This window comes from Perognathus longimembris, chromosome 24 (assembly GCF_023159225.1).
Source record: "Perognathus longimembris pacificus isolate PPM17 chromosome 24, ASM2315922v1, whole genome shotgun sequence".
NCBI classification, from domain to species: domain Eukaryota; kingdom Metazoa; phylum Chordata; class Mammalia; order Rodentia; family Heteromyidae; genus Perognathus; species Perognathus longimembris.
Window position 1 is genome coordinate 8,401,146 of NC_063184.1, and position 19,008 is coordinate 8,420,153.

Genomic DNA, 19,008 nt, shown 5'->3' on the forward strand with positions numbered 1-19,008 from the left:
ACGATTGAAATCTATTCATGACTTTGTGTTTTTAGCGAAATCAGAGAAAGACTAAGCAAGATGTGTATTTCATTGTCTCTGGGGAAAACACTTAGTCATTGAGAATTCTCAATGTCTTTATTAGCTTAGACATGACAATCAATTATGTGATAATAATCAATAATTAATCACAATTATCAGTTAGCTAGGTGTCTTCTGTCTCTTCCAACTCAAGAACATATCTACTAAAAATTTTATTGGTTTATGAAACAGAATGAAATAAAGCTCTTTTGTCCTTAGAGCCTTCTTTCAAGAGTTTAGAAGCTCTTTCTCTTTCTCTCTTTCTTTGTTGGTTGTAGGGCTTTGAACTCAGGGCTTGGGTGCTGTCCCTGAGCTTTCATCCTCAAGGCTGGTATCAAGGTTTTTCTGTTCTTGAGTTTAGGTCCTTAGTAACTTTATGATTGTCTGGGTGGCATGCTTTTCCTATGGGGAGACAAGCCTTAGGACAGCTATCAAAGGCATAAAGGAAGAGTTTCTTATTCTCCACAATCATGGAATCATGTGAAGCTAACATAGATGAGACAGAAAATAAACCAGAGGTGAAGCTACATAGCTGAAGCTTTTCTAGAACAGCCGGTGTCCTCAAGCACGTTGATGGACAGCTGCTGGCTAATCAGTCAGATAAGTCAGCAAGGCAGAAGAAATCTTCACACGAGCCAATATGAATTTTCCAAACTGGAATCTGAAGTTAAATAACTGCTTAAAAGCATTGGATTTGAAATTGTTTCAGCAGTAAGATCAAAGTTAAATCGAACACTTTCAACAATTAGATGAATTGTATCAGGACATTAAGCCATGATATACTAAATAAATTTTCAACTTCTTTAATTAAACATGGTCCTCAAATAGTTTTATGTATTAGCTACTGTAATATTTCTTATTACTTTCCATCTGTCTACATGCTCAAAGTTTAGTTCTTACTTGAGAAGGAATATTACCAGAGGCAATGATATATTGTGCTCAAAATCTGATTCATGAAAAAAATCAAACTCAGGCACATTTGTTTATTTCACTGAATTATACCCAGATAACTAAATAGCAGTTAACTACATGTCTCATGGTTTTGATAGCTTGAGGCTGTACATATATAATTATAATAATAAGCATTGCATAATTTGCTTCTGGTGGGTAGATTACAGAATAGCAGGGAGCTAAATCTTTGCAATAAGCTTCAAGTGTTCTGTGTAGCCACTGGGTTCTAACACTCTGTAAACCTGAAGGATACATCTTAAATTCACCTCATCATCATGAGAATGTTAGATCAGATAAGTGAGTTGGTTCTTAAAGGGCCAAAGTTATTCTCGCCCCATCTCTGTGTTCTAGTTCCACAAGGTTAAACGGTTCACAGAAACTTTAGTCTTGATACAGCACTTGAAGACCACTTCAGTTCTCTGTTTCCCATGTTGGCCATGCTGTACACAGTGAGCATGGAGATCAAATGTTGTTGTCTTGTCCCCTGGTCACACTATGATTAGCTATCATGATCCAGTTCTGACTTTCCCTCTTTTCCACCTTTTGTAGCTGTTGTGACATTTTTATGTGTCACACAGAAAGAGTCTTGAGCCACTGAACAAACCCCAAGACGTTCCTCTTCCTGCTTTATCCACAGGAATTGTTTTGTCAACATACCCACTCCCTTAAACCCTGCTTGGAGTATAGGCATTGTACAGATAGGCATTATGTTGCATCATTTAAGGGGTTTGATTTTTTTGGAACTGTATATTTCATTTGGTTTTGATTATGTATGCCTGATGTTGAAGTGATACACATTTTCTCATGTTGTATTACTTACAATTAAATAATGCCATCAAACTGAATGTGAATTAAGAGAATGGAAGATGTCCTTGGGCAACAACAGCTGGAAATCACCCTTCTTGTAACTATCATTAGCAAGCAGCTTGTCCAAGGCACATACAGTCATGAGAGACTCAATTTCTTTTCAATAATTAGTTTGTCTCTGTGTTTTAAAATTAATACTATCATCAAATATTTTGACAACAAATGAAATAATGTCCCACTAGATTTTTTTTGACCCAGTAAGATGGAATAAATGGAAGTAATTGAATTACTGTGCTATCACAATCATTTTAAAGTTGGATTTCATTCCAGTCTTTTAAAAATTGTTTACGAAGAACTTTGATTCATTGCTGAATTTCTGATGTTAGTTTTTTTTTATCCTTAGGTAGTTGTACAAAGGGGTTTCAGTTCAAATTTTCAGTTAGTGAATATAATATCTCTTGATTGCTGTAACCCCTTTCATTTTACTTTTTTCTTGTCTACTGATTGATTGCTGCTAGTTCTACACACTGTTCAAGTCTGGCTCTCTACCACTTGAGCCACAACTCCACACCTAGCTTTCTTGTAAAAGTCAAGTAGCTAATACAGAAAACTGCCTCAATTACAAGGCAAATAAATTAGCTCAAGGAATTGATGACAAATCATACTGTCATATTCTCTTACCTGAAGACTAATTATTGTTGACTTTTTAAAAGTGCACTATATTATTTTTCTTTATCGTCAAAGTGTGATACAGAGGGGTTACAGATTCATATGAAAGGTAATGAGTACATTTCTTGTTCTACTTGTTACCTCTTCCCTCATTTCCTCCCATCTCCCCCCAAGAATTGTGCAGTTAGTTTACACCAAATGGTTTTGTAAGTGTTGCTTTTTGAATGGCTTGTCTTTTTGTTTTTTATCTCTTGATTTTGGTATTCCCTCTCCCTTCCCCAATTCTAATACCCATATAAACAGTATCCAGGGTGCTCAGATGTGATACAGTGGTAGTGAGGGTACAGCCAAAGGAAGGGAGTACAAGACAAACAAAAGTAAACAAACCAATCAGTCAAACAAACAGACAAGGAAAAGAGAGAAAAAATAGTACTAGTTCACATGGCATGTTGAAAATAATTACAACAGTGGTATAACTCTTGTTTCCATAACGTGGAGTTCATTTCACTTGGCATCTTCTTATGTGATTCTTAGTGTGTAGCTATTGGAGTATTTTGATCTTTTATCATGACTAGCCTATTCATATACTAGCTATTCCCTATGAGGGACACCATAGGGTTTATGCTTCTTTGGCTCTGGGTCACTTCAGTTAGTATGATTTTTTCCAAGTACTTCCATTTTCTTACAAATGGGGCAGTGTCCTTTCTTCTGATGGAGACATAGAATTCCACTGTGCATATGTACCACATTTTCCTGATACACTCGTCTGCTGAGGGGCATCTAGGTTGGTTCCATGTTTTAGCAATGACAAGTTGTGCTGCGATTGTGCTGGTGGCTTTAGTGTGGTCTTGCTTGTAGTCTTTTGGGTAGATGTCCAAAAGTGGGGCTGCTGGGTCATAGGGGAGCTCTGTGTTTAGCCATTTTAGGAACCTCCACATTGCTTTCCAGAGGGGTTGAACAAGTGTGCATTCCCACCAACAATATAGTAGGGTTCTCTTTTCGCCACATCATCTCCAGCATTTGTTATTATTGGATTTCCTGATAATGGACATTCTTATTTGGGTGAGGTGGAATCTCATATAATTGGCATACACAGACTAACCCATTGTGTGTTTATTTATCTAATTCATAAATTGTTTAAACTAGTTGTACAAAGAGGTTTCAATCAACATCATTTTCAATACATGGAAACCAATGGGAACATCTTAGTAAAAGTGAAAATGAACACTCAGAAAATTTTATGGCACAGCAGCAAATCAGTACCACATGGAAGTTCGTGTGATAAATACCTACATTCAGAGGAAGGAAGGTCTCAAAGAACACTAATGTATGTTCTTCCACAAGCTAAGCAGTAACTGTGCACAGACTGAAAGTGATGAGGTTAAATTCAGCACTGAAAGTCAGAGATTCAGTCAGCAAGCCTTGGAACCTTGTATTTGCAGATGTTTGTCATGTCTTACCCAAGGTTAGATATCCCCTACATTCCAAAACATCCCCTTGTAGTAATAGTCTATGACATACTAAAAGCAACTCAACCCACATGAAAAGGTGCAAGGGTCCATGTCAGAGGCCCCCTGCTGATAGAGAGGCAGACATACAGCAGAGGGAAATCCCTGTGTTCTGTGTGCCTTATTTTCCATTGAAGTCACTTGCTGGGACCAAAGAGATCAGTCATTATAGGGATCCCACTCAATAGAAGCAGTGAGAAGTCTTCCACAGAACACATTACTACTTACATCAAGAATCATGTGAAGGGGGGGACTTCTGGGAAGAGAGCAGAGCAGCTTCAGTGCACTAGCTCAGCTTCCTCCAGCACCGCAGTTTTCTCACCCCATTGAAACTTTTACCACTAGAAATACAACCAGCGTAAGTTGTAATAGTACAGGGATTCTGGCCAGGAAGGAAAAATTGACTTTGCCCATCTGAAAACACAGATTCGAGCTCTGGGTGGTATCCCACTGCCACGCCGGTGCCGGCGCCAGCGCCGGCACAGCGCCCAGGGCACAGCAACCCGCATTCCAAGCAGGTAAAGCACACAGCGGAGACCAGGCGGCGGCTGAGCATGGACGACCTGAAATTGCAGAGAAAGCGTGAGTACCCCACGAAAGATATTCTCACACAAGCCCACAGAGCAGCTACGGCAAGGCAGCCCTTCCCCCATCGCCAGAGCAAAGTGCCATCTTTGCCACTGGCATAGGGTCAGACCAGATTGGAACTTAAGCGGGCCAGGGAAAAGCGAGGTCAAAGTAGCCATCTTTGAAAAGGGCAAGAGGGACCCGATCAGTGAGAGCCAGCTCCTCCCAGGAGAACGCCCCCTGCCCAGGTGGGAGGCGGGTCCTGGGCCATGGCTCAGCCAGAGGTGCCCCGCCCTGCCTGCCAGACCTTCTAAATTTAATGTGAAAACAGCCCGCAACTGCCTGCCACAGGGAAACACCAGACTGAGGATCATGAGACAGTTAAACAGTCCCATCACAGAGGAAGCCCAATTCCCAGCCCAAAAAGGAGCTGCTTTCCATAGCCACCTCCGACAAGGAGGCCGGCCCGCCCACAAGGCAGAAGCCTCACACAGGCAAGCAACTCTCAGCCGGGTAAAACAGGCCAGAGGCACCCCACCCTGCTCAGTCCACAGCCTATTCAAAGGCAGGCATTAAAGGCTGCAGCCCTGCAGCAGACAGAGGAGCAAGCTGAATTCTGCCAAACTCAGACAATCAGGAATATAGACTGCAGACCATCACAAGGAAAACAGAGACTGGGGAAAGACCACCCAAACAAGGAAGACTCCATTTTTTTTCTTTATCTTTTTAACATTTCTTAAACTTTTTTTTTCAATTCGGAAACGTTGACGGTTTTTTTGTTTTGTTTTGTTTTGTTTTGTTTTTTTCCCCATGTTTTCTATTTTTACCTGTTTGTTGTATCAAGTTTTTTTTCTTCTCTGTTTGTTTGGGTTGTTCCTTTTCTGATTTTTTTTTTTACATACAATGAATCTAGTGGTTTTATTTATTTATTTTTTAAAGTTCTTATTATAAAACGGATGTACATAGAGGTTACAGTTTCATACGTTAGGCATTGGATACATTTCTTGTACTGTTTGTTACCTTGTCCCTCATACCCCCCTCCCTCCCCTCCTTTCCCTTCCCCCCCCGGAGGTGTTCAGTTCACTTACACCAAACATTTTTGCAAGTATTGCTTTTGTAGTTGTTTCTCTTTTTTTACCCTGTGTCTCTCAAATTTGGTATTCCCTTTGAATTTCTTACTTCCAATACCCATAAACACTGTTTCCAATATACTCAGATAAGATTACAGCGATAGTGTAGGTACAACCACAGGAAGGTGATACAAGAACATCATCAATAATAGAAGCTACAGATAAACATAGGATGTTGAAAGTAGTTACAACTGGGATATAACAATTGTTTCCACACATGGATTTCATTTCTCTTAGCATCATCTTATGTGTTCATAATGGTATAGCTATTGGGCCTTGTGATGCTCTGTTATGAATTGCCTAAACCTGTACTAATTATTCCCAATAAGGGAGACCATAGAGTCCATGTTTCTTTGGGTCTGGCTCACTTCTCTTAGTATAATTTTTTCCAAGTCCTTCCATTTCCTTACAAATGGGGCAATGTCATTCTTTCTGATAGACGCATAAAATTCCATTGTGTATATGTACCACATTTTCCTGATCCATTCGTCTACTGAGGGGCATCTGGGTTGGTTCCAGATTCTCGCTATGACAAATTGTGCTGCGATGAACATTGTTGTGCTGGTGGCATTACTGTGATTTTGTTTGTGGTCTTTTGGATAGATACCCAAAAGTGGGGCTGCTGGGTCATAGGGGAGTTCTATATTTAGCCATCTGAGGAATCTCCATACTGCTTGCCAGAGTGGCTGAACCAGTTTACATTCCCACCAACAATGAAGTAGGGTTCCCTTTTGGCCACATCCCCTCCAACAATTGTTATTATTAGTTTTCTTGATATATGACATTCTTGCTGGGGTGAGATGGAATCTCAATGTTGTTTTGATTTTCATTTCCTTTATGGCCAGTGATGTAGAGCATTTTTTTCATATGTCTCTTGGCCATTCTCATTTCATCATCAGAGAAGTCTCTTTGTAGGTCTTTAGCCCACTTGATGAGGGGGCTATTGGTTCTTTGTGGTTTTGTTTTGGAAGAAGGTAGTTTTTTTAGTTCTGCATATATTTTAGATATGAGGCCTTTGTCTGTTGAATGTTCGGTAAAGATCTTCTCCCATTCTGTGGGCTTTCTGTTTATCTTGCGAGCTATGTCCTTTGCCATGCAGAAACTCTGCAGTTTGATGCAGTCCCATTTATCCAACCTTTCTTAGATTTGTAGCCTTTCTCTGTCTTTGTTAAGGAAGTTCCGTCCTGCGCCAAGGAGCCCAAGTGTTTCTCCTACTCCTTCCTTTAGTGTTTTCAGGGTGTCTGTTTTGATTTCAAAGTCTTTAATCGATTTGGAATTGATTTTGGTGCAGGGTGATATATAAGGATCTAGTTTTAGTTTGTTGCATGTGTTGAGCCAGTTTTGCCAGCACCACTTGTTAAAGAGGCTATCTTTCTTCCATACTATTGTTTTAGCTCCTTTATCAAAGATTAAGTAGGCATAGTTCTGTGGGTTCATTTCTGGGTCTTCAATTCTGTTCCATTGGTCTTCAGGCCTGTTCCGGTGCCAATAACAAGCTGTTTTTATTACTATAGCTTTATAATACAGCTTGAAATTGGGTATTGTAATTCCTCCAGCACTGTTCTTTCTTACCTGTTTGTTTTATCAAGTTCTTTTTCTTCTCTGTTTGTTTGGGTTGTTCCTTTTCTGATTTTTTTCCTTTTTATTTTATTCTCTTTCTAAAATAATTTTTCTCTGTTGTGTGCATCTGTCTCCCACTATTTTTACTTTATTTCTCTCTTTGCATTCTCTTTCTTTAAAACTTACTTTCCTATGAAGAACACCTCCACTCTTTTCTGCTAACTCTCCATTATCTATCATTGCAACCTTATTCTCTCTACTGATTCTACTCTTTTTGATGCTTCCACATCACTGAAACTAAACCAAAATCACCACCTCCCCTCCCCAGTACATTTTACTCTATTCTCTTTACTACCTCCACCTTACCCTCCTGACTTACTGCCTGGACCTCCAGTCGCCAATGATTCCTGGTTATTGGATAGAGGGTATCCCTGCTTAATACGAGTGAATCAAAGGGGTTCATAGAGAAAGCCAGTCCTAAAAGAACTTAATATAAAAACAAGAATTGTGTATAGGGTTGTAACAGTAAATAAATAACTACTGAATACAGTGCCCAGGATCAGTTGTTATATTGAAATTGTATTCTTTAGGAACACCAAATCTAATTTCATAGACAAGTATACAGGGTAACTGTACATAATTGTAAACTTGTAAGATTTATACAACAGTGCTTGGTAAGGGCTGCTTTGGGTCTTAAACGGTGCTCACAGGTGCTAGTAGGCTGGCATCCCCAATTCAAATGGGCAGAAGAAACACAAGAAAGATGGCAAACAATGAAGTCTTATCCCTGACTCAAAAGAAGCAGGAAGCAGAGCAGTCAATCAAAGACATAGAAGAGAACCCCAAAAAATCTCTACAAATGTTTGGATCAGGCCCTTAGGCTTGATACCCCCTCCCCCAAGCCCTGGGGGAATGCAGAAGCAGCTTGTCCTCTCTGGGTTCGCCCTTGCACCCAGCCCCCAACTCTCCAGCCTGCCCAGGCATCTCCCAGCCTAGCCAGCCTGGCGCCTACCAGCTCCGCCTTGGCTACACGCGCTCGAGTGAAGTTAGCTCAAGGGGAGATCATGTGACAGTTTTCAGCCTATCGGCATCCTGGCCAATCCCCTCCCCTCGGAATCATCTCCCATTACCCTTGTCTCAATAAAGTTAGTTCGCTCTAAGAAGCTGACCCCGAGACATGCGTACTCCTGACTTTGTCTAAAGGGGGCGGGCTCATATTCTCGACCAGGCCATGCGTGAGGCAGGCGGTGCTGACTCCCCCGCTTCACCCTAACTTCATCTGCGGGCCGGGTGACTAGGGGAGAGGGCGTGAAAGGGAGTGTGGAAAGAAGAGTACCAGAGCCCAACATTGTGGCGCCCACGTGAGTTCATGATTCCACGAGAGGAAGTCCGGCTCCCGACTGACCTTGACGAAATTAGGGTGGGAAACCCTGGGACGCGTGGTCCTCCCACTCCAGGTAAGAGGATGGGACAAGTCCAGAGTCGGCGAAGCAGTTTGCCTCTTAAAATCCTAAAGTTCACCCTCCAAAACGCGGGGATTAATATCTCAGAGCCCTGCGCTATACAAATTTGGGAGGAATTTACCCACAGGTTCCCGTGGTTCGCTGAGGCCAACCCACTCTCGTGGGAAACTTGGGACTGATTACAGCTGGAGGTGGAGGACACAGAATGGGGAGAAGAACTCCCACTCATAACCTTACAGGCTATTAAAACTCTCAAGGCTTGCTTCTCCTCGGACTCGGGGGAGAACCCCTGGATTCAGGAGAGAACAGCCAGAGGGAATTTTGATGTGGAGGGAGCCCTGACACCCCACTCCGAGAGGCCCAGGGAGGAAGGTCCCCGTGACCTCCATTCAGGCGCCGCTCAGGCGCTGCCGGCTCGCTGCCACTCCCCCACCGGAGGCCCGGCTCAGCCCCATACATATGCAAATCCAAGGAGCCCGACTGAGAGGGAGCCACAGGCCGAGAGCTACACGCTTTCGCCTAACTCAGAGGATTCAATAAACCTTAACCTGGTGGCCATTTCAGCCCCAGGAGATGCAAGATTTCAGAGAATTTAGGAAAATAGTTCTCAAGGGAGGGGGACCAAACACCCCCTGGGGGGAGAGTCTACTCGAGAACCTGGCCCACCGCTTTCCTACCGCTCGAGTGGAGAAGCCTGGCCTGGTCACTGCTTGATAGAACAATGTATGAGGAGTGGTGTGCCCTCTTCAGATATGAGTGCTATGCTCCGGAAGAGAGAAGTCAGGCCACCCATCCGCCAATCCCAATAACCTTTGGCATGCTGTTTGTATCCACTCGCCCCCAAGGGGCTGCCTTCCCTGCCTCCTACCGGGAGCAGGTAAAGGCTGTGGGACTGGCCGCGTGGCGTGGCTTGAGAAGAGGGCCCCTAGAGTCCCCGGCAATAAAAGCTACTCAAGAAACTGATGAGAGCCTTGCTGCTTTCATCGGCTGATTGAGGGAAAATCTCCGCCGACAGTCTCAGGGGCCCCAGGCAACTCATTTTCTAAGGACGCTGGTGTGGGAAGAGATGACACCAGAATGCAGATTGGCTTGTGCAGGAATAAAGGAGAGATCAGTGGACAGCTGGATCTATGCTTGTCGGGGCATCAACACACGAGCCCGCCAGGCGCAGCCGCTGACCACTCTGTTTACTGAGGAACCTGCCCCGGCCCCCACCGGTGAGGTAAGCGGGGAGCGCTGTTACACATGCAGCGGCTGGGGTCATACTAAGAGGGTTTGTTCTTCTAACCCCTCAAGATCTAGCCCGGTAAGATCTGGCACTCTGAGGGCACAGTCCCAAGCTGGAGAGCTAGGGAGGTACCCAAAAGACTTTGCCCCCACTGCCAAAAGGGATTTCATTGGTGGAGAGAGTGTAGGTCCAGATTTGATGCCAAGGGAAGGCCTTTAAACGACTAATGGGGCATCCTCCAGCCCCATCACCCAAAGGAGGTGATCAATTCTGGGACAGGCCCAAAAATAGCCTGAGGCTAAGGCCCTCTGGGAAGTTCCCATTGTCTCCTAGATGAGGCCAAAGACTGAAATCATCATAGCTGGTAAAAAGTTCCGAGTCTTAATAGACACCTGAGCAGACCAGACCATATTAAAGAAGGAGCTAGTGCCCCCGTGGTGGGACCTAATCCCCGGCCCCCAGACATCGGGGGTAGGAGGCACAGCTGAAAGTGAGACAACCAGACACTGGCTCCCTTGGGATGATATGAATGGTGGCAAGGGAGTAGTACGTCCCTTAATAATGACCAACTCACCAGATAACCTGCTGGGAAGAGATATCTTGGGAAAAATTAAGGCCCCGGTCATCACAGGCCAGGACCTGCCAATCAGCCTTAGCAACTGCCAAAAGTCACCTCCCTCTGAGGCCTCAGGGCAAGAGGCTCCCAATTCTACAGGGCTTCACCCCCAATCCTAAGGGCCACTGTTCCTACTGTCCCTGCCATTCGATGGCACCCGGGCGCCCCGATTTGGATGGAACAGTGGCCTATCCCCTCAAACAAATTAGAAAAGTTACAGGAAATAGTTTTAGAACAACTGTCCCTTGGGCATATTAGACCTTTGCTGAGCCCTTGGGATAGCCCTGTATTTGTTGTACGAAAGGCCTCAGGTAAATGGAGGATGGTACAGGACCTAAGAAAAATTAATGAGCGGATAGTCCCTGCAGGCACCTCCCTAAGCGGGTTGCCATGGATCCCCTCTATTCCTCGGTATCTTAATCTTATTATACTTGACATCAAGGACTGTTTCTTTTCCATTCCCCTCGACCCCCAAGATTGTGAGAAGTTTGCTTTCTCTGTGCCCTCGGTTAACTACCAGGGGCCTGATCAGAGGTATGAGTGGGTAGTATTACCTCAGGGCATGGTTAATAGTCCTGCCTTCTGCCAACATTATGTGTCACAAGTTCTCCAACCCCTTCAGAACCAGTCAGATATTGTCTTGTTTATTTACATGGACGATATTATTATTGGATCAGCAGATGTTCAAGTGCTAGACTTGGCCTATAGCAAGGCACAAACACTCCTACAAAGAGGAGGGCTGCGTATAGCCAGTGACAAGGTTCAGAAAGTATACCCCTTTAAGATCTTGGGGGCAGAGCTTTAACTAGACTCTGTATGCCCACTCAAGCCCCAGTTATCCTTCCAGGCAACTTATACTCTGGTGGAGATGCAAAGACTGTTAGGGGAAATTAATTGGCTAAGACCCTGGCTTCAACTGCCTACAGAGGAGCTGCTTCCGCTCCATGACTCTTTGAAGGGCAAAGCGCCCACTGATGTTATTACAACAACTCCATCACTTCAAACAGCCTTCCAGAAAATCCAATTGACCCTAAATAAGGCACAGCTGGCACGCTACAAGCCTGAGTGGCCACTTTGCCTTTGGATCCTCCCCGGGTCTGAACTTTCCTCAGCTGTAATTACGCAATCAGGCGAGCCTCTTCAATGGGTGCACGCATCAGTGGGAGGAGCTCCCAGAGTTTATTCCCAGCTAGACCAGCTAGCTGACTTGGTAATTAAGGGCAGGGATACTTCCCTGAGACATTATGGGAGAGATCCCGATGTGCTAACTATTCCTGACCGGCTGTCAGATTTTGAATGGGTCAGAAGAAATAATGCACGTGTGTCTAGTGCCCTGGAGGGCTTTATGGGCAAGGTAGATAGCCACTATGGCACGTCAAGATGGGTGACCTCATTTTCCAGGCTACAAAGGACACCCCCTGTGCTTTTCTCTACCAAGCCTCTTGTCAAGGCTGCCAATGTGTTCACAAATGGTGGACGAGCCGGCTCTGCCATAGTGGTGTGCTCGCCTCGTCCCATGCCGGTGGGAAAGAAAACACCCATTACTTTGAAGCTGTCACTGGCTCTGCACAATTTAAAGAGTTGTATGCAGTCGCTTTGGCACTGACCCATGTTAAACAGCCAATGAACTTGTTCTCTGATAGTCTGTATGTGGTTAATTTGCTACCCAACCTGGTATGTTCATATATCAAATTGGATGAAAACCCAATTACCCCTCTGATGATCCAAGTCAGGTCTCTGTTAAAAGAGCGGGGTGAGCCTATATTTTTACAGCACCTTCGTGGACACCAAGGACTGCCTGGGGACCTGGCACAAGGTAATCGTATGGCTGACCAGCTGGCCACTAATGGAACCATCATAGCTCTGGCCATTGTGCAAGCTCAGAACCTCCAAATGGCCAAAGGACTTCATGAGCGTACTCACTTAAATTGGAGAGGGTTATATCAGATATTTCCTTCAATTCCTATAAAAGACTTAAAAAAGATTATAAGGACTTGCAAATCGTGTATGCCTTTCGTGCAAGTCCCTCCCCTACAATCTCCAGGGGTGAACCCAAGAGGCTTGAAACCTAACCTAATTTGGCAGACTGATGTAACCCACTACGCTCCTTTTGGAAGGCTAAAATATATATTTATGTCTATTGACACATGCTCTGGCACGTGTTGAGCCTCTCTCCATACCGGGGAAAGAGCACGGCACGCTGAAAGCCACTTCTTACAATGTTTTGCTATCCTAGGGCTGCCTTTACAGGTTAAAACAGATAATGGACCTTGCTTCACCAGTAAGCCTTTACAGGCATTTTTCCAAATGTGGAATATTAAACATACCACTGGAATACCTTACAACCCAAGGGGTCAAGCCATAATTGAGAGGCATAATAAGACCCTGAAGGATCAATTATTAAAACAAAAAGGGGGGGGGAAGCCCCCATGACCAGCTGAGGACAGCGTTGTTTACATTAAATATTTTAAATTTCTCTAAGGACCAACCTCTGTCGGCTTTCCAGAGACACTGGTCAAGCCAAACACCCTACTTAAAGGTGGAGGTCCGGTGGAAGGATCCCCTTACAGTGGCATGGCGTGGTCCAGATCCACTTATCAGTGCCGGAAGGGGCTTCGCTTGTGTTTTCCCCACTGGGGAACCGAATCCAATCTGGATACCTGCTAGAGATGTAAAATATTGTCCATCAGAATGACCACCCAAGGGCACCTGCCCTTGAGGGATGTCTCCCCTTGTTTCCTCTCAGGAAAGCAAAGACTGTGGTGGAATTTTCTATGGAGAAACGGGAAAGCCTGCCTGTACCAGCGATGGACCCAGTGTCGGCCCTGTTTCTTCCCTGGACCCTGCCTGATGCCCTTTGGAGTAACGTTTGCTGTGGCAGCATGGCCCACAGCCTTACACAAGGACCAAAGGGAAATCTTGCACGCTGTTGTTCCTCCCTTCGCTCCCCACTTTGCTGCTTATCTCAGGGGTCCCCATTGGAGGAAAATAGGAGCTAAAGGACTTGGACACTTTAATGTTTTATGATAAATGTTTACAATAAGCAAGGGATTGGCACCTTGCTGCAATGTTTACTATGAAGTGTTTACTAACCTCAGTTGTTAAGTTACCAGCACCCTGGCTGCCACATTGCCAGGACCTGAATCTGCCCCTCTACCTCACCATAGAGGGAAGGAAGAGCCATCTGTGCTACCTTGAGCGACACCAGACTGGACCAGGATTCCTCTGTTTTCTATGGACTGAGCCATATAAGAGACCCTCCATTGCTTTGTGCCTGTGTTGTAATTGCTCATGTGTTACAGTTGCTCATGTTTGCATTTGCCTTGTATTACGATTGCTTATGCTCATGTCTGCTTTATGCTCCCATTTACATTATGTTTACATTGCCCTGTGCTAGACACATGGGTCTCTTATTGTAAGCGATGGGCCAGAGCTGTCTAGGTGCCAAGTGGCCTTTGGCCTTTTAGCCATATAGGAACCCCATGAGGCTCGTAACTCCACCCCTAGGACCTGCTGCTTACTGAGGTCCGCTGGCATGGGAGAAAAATCATCAGGGCTTTCTTTCAAGTGCTGATCCCACACTCCCCGAGGCCTCTCATCTGGCCCGCCAGCCTGGCAGGAAGGTCAGCCTGAAGAGCTAGGGCGTTAGCCCAAGATGGGTATGACTCCCCTTGGGGGGGCAACCTAAGACATGGCACGCTCTCAAGTAGGGCGCCTCCTGCTGTTCAAAGAAAAAATAAATAATTATATATAAAAGAGGCAGATGTTGGGATCTGGCCCTTAGGCTTGATGTCCCTCCCCCAAGCCCTGGGGAGATGCAGAAGCAGGCTGTCTTCTCTGGGTTCGCCCTTGCACCCAGCCCCCAACTCTCCAGCCTGCCCAGGCATCTCCCAGCCTAGCCAGCCTGGCGCCTACCAGCTCCGCCTTGGCTACACGCGCTCGAGTGAAGTTAGCTCAAGGGGAGATCATGTGACAGTTTTCAGCCTATCGGCATCCTGGCCAATCCCCTCCCCTCAGAATCATCTCCCATTACCCTTGTCTCAATAAAGTTAGTTCGCTCTAAGAAGCTGACCCCGAGACATGCGTACTCCTGACTTTGTCTAAAGGGGGCGGGCTCATATTCTCGACCAGGCCATGCGTGAGGCAGGCGGTGCTGACTCCCCCGCTTCACCCTAACTTCATCTGCGGGCCGGATGACTAGGGAAGAGGGCGTGAAAGGGAGTGTGGAAAAAAGAGTACCAGAGCCCAACATACAAAGTCTACTGATAAACATGATAAATGAAAAGTTTGAATCTGTTCAGTCAATTATTCTAGAGCGTGAGGAGGCAAAGCAAAAATTAATGGAGAATTTCATGGAATCCACAAATAGTAAGATAAATGAACTTCAAGAGTCAAATGAAAAGATAGCTAACCAGCTTAAAGATTTGAAAGACAACTATCAAAACCAAAGTAATGAAGTTAATGAGGTAAAGAAATCCATACAAGACCTAAGAAATGACATGGAAATTATCAGGAAAGACCAGTCAGAAGCAATAGAGATTCGAAATCAAGTAACTAGCCTACAGTCCCAACTAACTGAAGCAGAGGATCGAATTTCAGGAGCTGAAGAGTCCTTAGAGTCTATGGAGAAAGATAAAAAAATCAATACAAATCCAGTCCAATCCACAAAACATATCGCTACAGGAGATCCAAGACACGATCAGGAAGCCCAATTTAAGGATAATAGGTATTGAGGAAAACTTGGAGAAAGAGGTTAATGGGATAGGCTACCTATTTAACAGAATATTAGGAGAACTTCCCAAATATTCAGAAGGAAAGGCCTATACAGATAAAAGAAGCATTTAGAACCCCAAATCGACCAGACCAGAATAGGACATTCCACCGACACATTTTGATCAAAACAGGTTCAGTAGAGTGCAAGGAAAAAATACTCAAAGCTGTTAGGGCAAAGAAAACTATCACATATAAAGGAAAAGCAATCAGAATTACCCCAGACTTCTCAGCAGAGACCATGAAAGCAAGGAGAGCCTGGAATGAAGTATACCAAACTCTATATAAAAATAACTATCGGGCTGGGGATATAGCCTAGTGGCAAGAGTGCCTGCCTCGGATACAGGAGGCCCTAGGTTCGATTCCCCAGCACCACATATGCAGAAAACGGCCAGAAGCGGCGCTGTAGCTCAAGTGGCAGAGTGCTAGCCTTGAGCAGGAAGAAGCCAGGGACAGTGCTCAGGCCCTGAGTCCAAGGCCCAGGACTGGCCAAAAAAAAAAAAAAAAAAAAAAAAAAACTATCAACCAAGAATTCTGTACCCAGCCAAACTCTCCTTCATAGCTGAAGGTCAAATAAAAGTCTTCCACAGTAAGAAAAAACTGAAACAATATATCTCCACCAAACCAGCTTTACAGAAAGTCTTCAAAGATGTACTATACAGGGATAATAATCAAGATCCCAATACAGACAGAGAAATGAACCCTAATTAGTAAACATCAGATCAAGAAATAGGAAGACCCAGCCTTAAACATGATAGTGATAATGAAAGGAACAAACGATCATCTCTCAATCCTAACTCTCAACATTAATGGAATTAATTCTCCAATCAAACGACATAGGCTCATAAGTTGGATCAAAAATCAAGATCCTTCTTTCTGCTGCCTCCAAGAGACACATCTATCCAGCAAAAGTAAACATCTTCTAAAAGTGAACGGCTGGAAATACATCTATCAAGCAAATGGCCCGCATAAGCAGGCTGGAGTTGCAATCCTAGTATCAGACAACATTGATTTCAAATTAAAAAAGGTAAGAAGAGACAAAGAAGGTTACTACATACTAGTAAAGGGATCTCCCCTACAGGAAGAAATAACCATTCTAAATATTTACACACCAACTGCAGGAGCACCCAACTTCACCAAAAAAACACTACTGACTCTAAGAACACTCATAGACCCAAATACATTGATAGTTGGGGACTTTAACACTCCACTATCACCTCTGGACAGATCAACACGCCAAAAACTGAATAAAGAAACCACAGAACTAAACAATTGCATAGACCAACTAGACTTAATCGACATCTACAGAATATTCCACCCAGCAAGGACAGAATACACATTCTTTTCGGCAGCACATGGAACATTCTCCAAAATACATCACATCTTAGGGCACAAAGAAAATCTGTACAAATTCAGAAGTATCAAAACCATTCCCTGCATTCTCTCAGACCACAATGGAATAAAATTAGAGCTCAACTCAAAAAACCACCACAGCAAATCCTACAATTCATGGAGAGTAAACAACACACTGCTGAACCATCAGAGGGTCATTGAAGAAATTAAAACAGAAATTCAAATGTTTATGGAATTCAACCAAGTTGAGGACACAAAGTACCAGCTCCTTTGGGACACAGCAAAGGCAGTACTCAGAGGAAAATTTATATCTCTGAGTGCATACATCAACAAACTGGAGAAACATCAACTCAATAATTTAAGGAAGCACCTTAATTTTCTTGAGAGAGAACAACAAGCCAAACCCCAAATCAATATATGAAAGCAAATAATTAAAATCAAATCAGAATTAAATCAATTAGAGACGAAAAAAACCATCGAAAGAATCAACAAAACAGAGTTGGTTCTTTGAAAAAATCAACAAGATAGACAGACCCCTGGCAAACCTGACCAAAAAACAAAGGCAGCACACTCAAATAAACAAGATAAGAGATGAAACAGGTAACATCACCACAAAAATAACCGAAATTCAGAAAATAATAAGGGACTATTTTGCAAACCTTTATGCCAACAAATTCGAGAACTTGGAAGAAATGGATGATTTCCTAGAAAAAATTCATTTCCCCAAACTGAACCATGAAGATTTAAACCTCCTAAACAGACCCATATCCAGTATTGAAATAGAATCAGCAATAAATGATCTCCCATCCAAGAAAAGCCCAGGTCCAGACGGATTCACTGCAGAATTCTACAAGGCCTTCAAAACAGAACTCACACCAATATTTCTCAAACTCTTCAAGGAAATTGAAAGAGAACGTTCACTTCCATACTCATTGTATGAAGCCAATATAACCCTCATCCCAAAACCAGGCAGGGTCTCATCATGGAAAGAGGACTATAGACCGATCTCCCTGATGAACATAGATGCAAAAATTCTCAAGAAAATTCTGGCCAATCGACTTCAACAGGTCATCAAAAATATAATACACCACGATCAAACTGGATTCATCCCAGGCATGCAAATTTGGTTTAATATACGCAAGTCAATTAATGTAATCCACCACATCAACGGGAGCAAGCTAAAGAACCACATGGTTTTATCTCTGGATGCGGAAAAAGCGTTCGATAAATCCAGCACCCATTTATGCTAAAAGCCCTGGAAAAACTGGGATTCCAGGGAACATTCCTAAATATAATCAAGGCAGTTTATGACAAACCAACAGCAAGCATAACTCTAAATGGTGAAAAACTAAAGCCATTCCCTTTAAAATCAGGAACAAGGTAGGGATGTCCACTCTCTCCCCTGCTCTTCAACATAGTACTAGAATTCCTAGCCAGAGCACTCAGGCAAGAAGAAAATATAAAGGGGATCCAAGTAGGTAAAGATGAAATTAAACTCTCTCTCTTCGCAGATGACATGATCCTATACCTAAAGAATCCCATAGACTCTACCCCCAAGCTACTAGAGCTGTTCCAAAACTTTGGCCTTTCTCTATGCTAACGACCCAAAGACCGAGGTTGATATCAGGAAAGCAATGCCCTTTGCAATAGCCCCCAAAAACATAAAATACCTAGGAATAACCTTAACCAAAGAAGTGAAAGACCTCTTTGAGGAGAACTTTAAAACGAAATTAAGTCAGAACTAAGGAAATGGGAAAACCTCCCATGCTCCTGGATTGGGTGGATTAATATAATCAAAATAGCAATATTGCTAAAGGCTATCTACAAATTCAATGCAATACCCATTAATATCCCAACACCATTTTTTGATGTAATAGAAGAAGTAATCCAGAAATTCATATGGAATAATAAAAGACCTAGAATGGCAAAAACAATCCTAAGCAGAAAGAACAGTGCTGGAGGAATTACAATACCCAACTTCAAATTGTATTATAAAGCTATAGTAATAAAAAAAGCTTGGTATTGGCACCGGAACAGGCCTGAAGACCAATGGAACAGAATTGAAGACCCGGGAATGAACCCACATAACTACACCTACTTAATCATTGATAAAGCGGCTAAAACAATAGTTTGGAAGAAAGATAGCCTCTTTAACAAATTGTGCTGGAAAAACTGGCTCAACACATGCAACAAACTAAAACTAGATCCTTATATATCACCCTGCACCAAAATCAATTCCAAATGGATTAAAGACCTCGAAATCAAAACAGACATCCTGAAAACACTAAAGGAAGAAGTAGGAGAAACACTTGGGCTCCTTGTCAGG

At 43.5% G+C, this 19,008-nt stretch overlaps 1 long non-coding RNA gene across 1 annotated transcript; it reads right to left on the bottom strand.

The window, feature by feature from the left end:
* Positions 1-2,904: 2,904 nt before the first annotated feature.
* Positions 2,905-18,552, bottom strand: LOC125341698. Its single transcript, XR_007209054.1, has 3 exons — positions 18,542-18,552; positions 3,160-3,168; positions 2,905-3,046 (listed from the first exon to the last, which is right to left on the bottom strand). It is a non-coding gene; the product is annotated as an uncharacterized LOC125341698 (long non-coding RNA).
* Between the last annotated feature and the right edge of the window lie 456 nt (positions 18,553-19,008).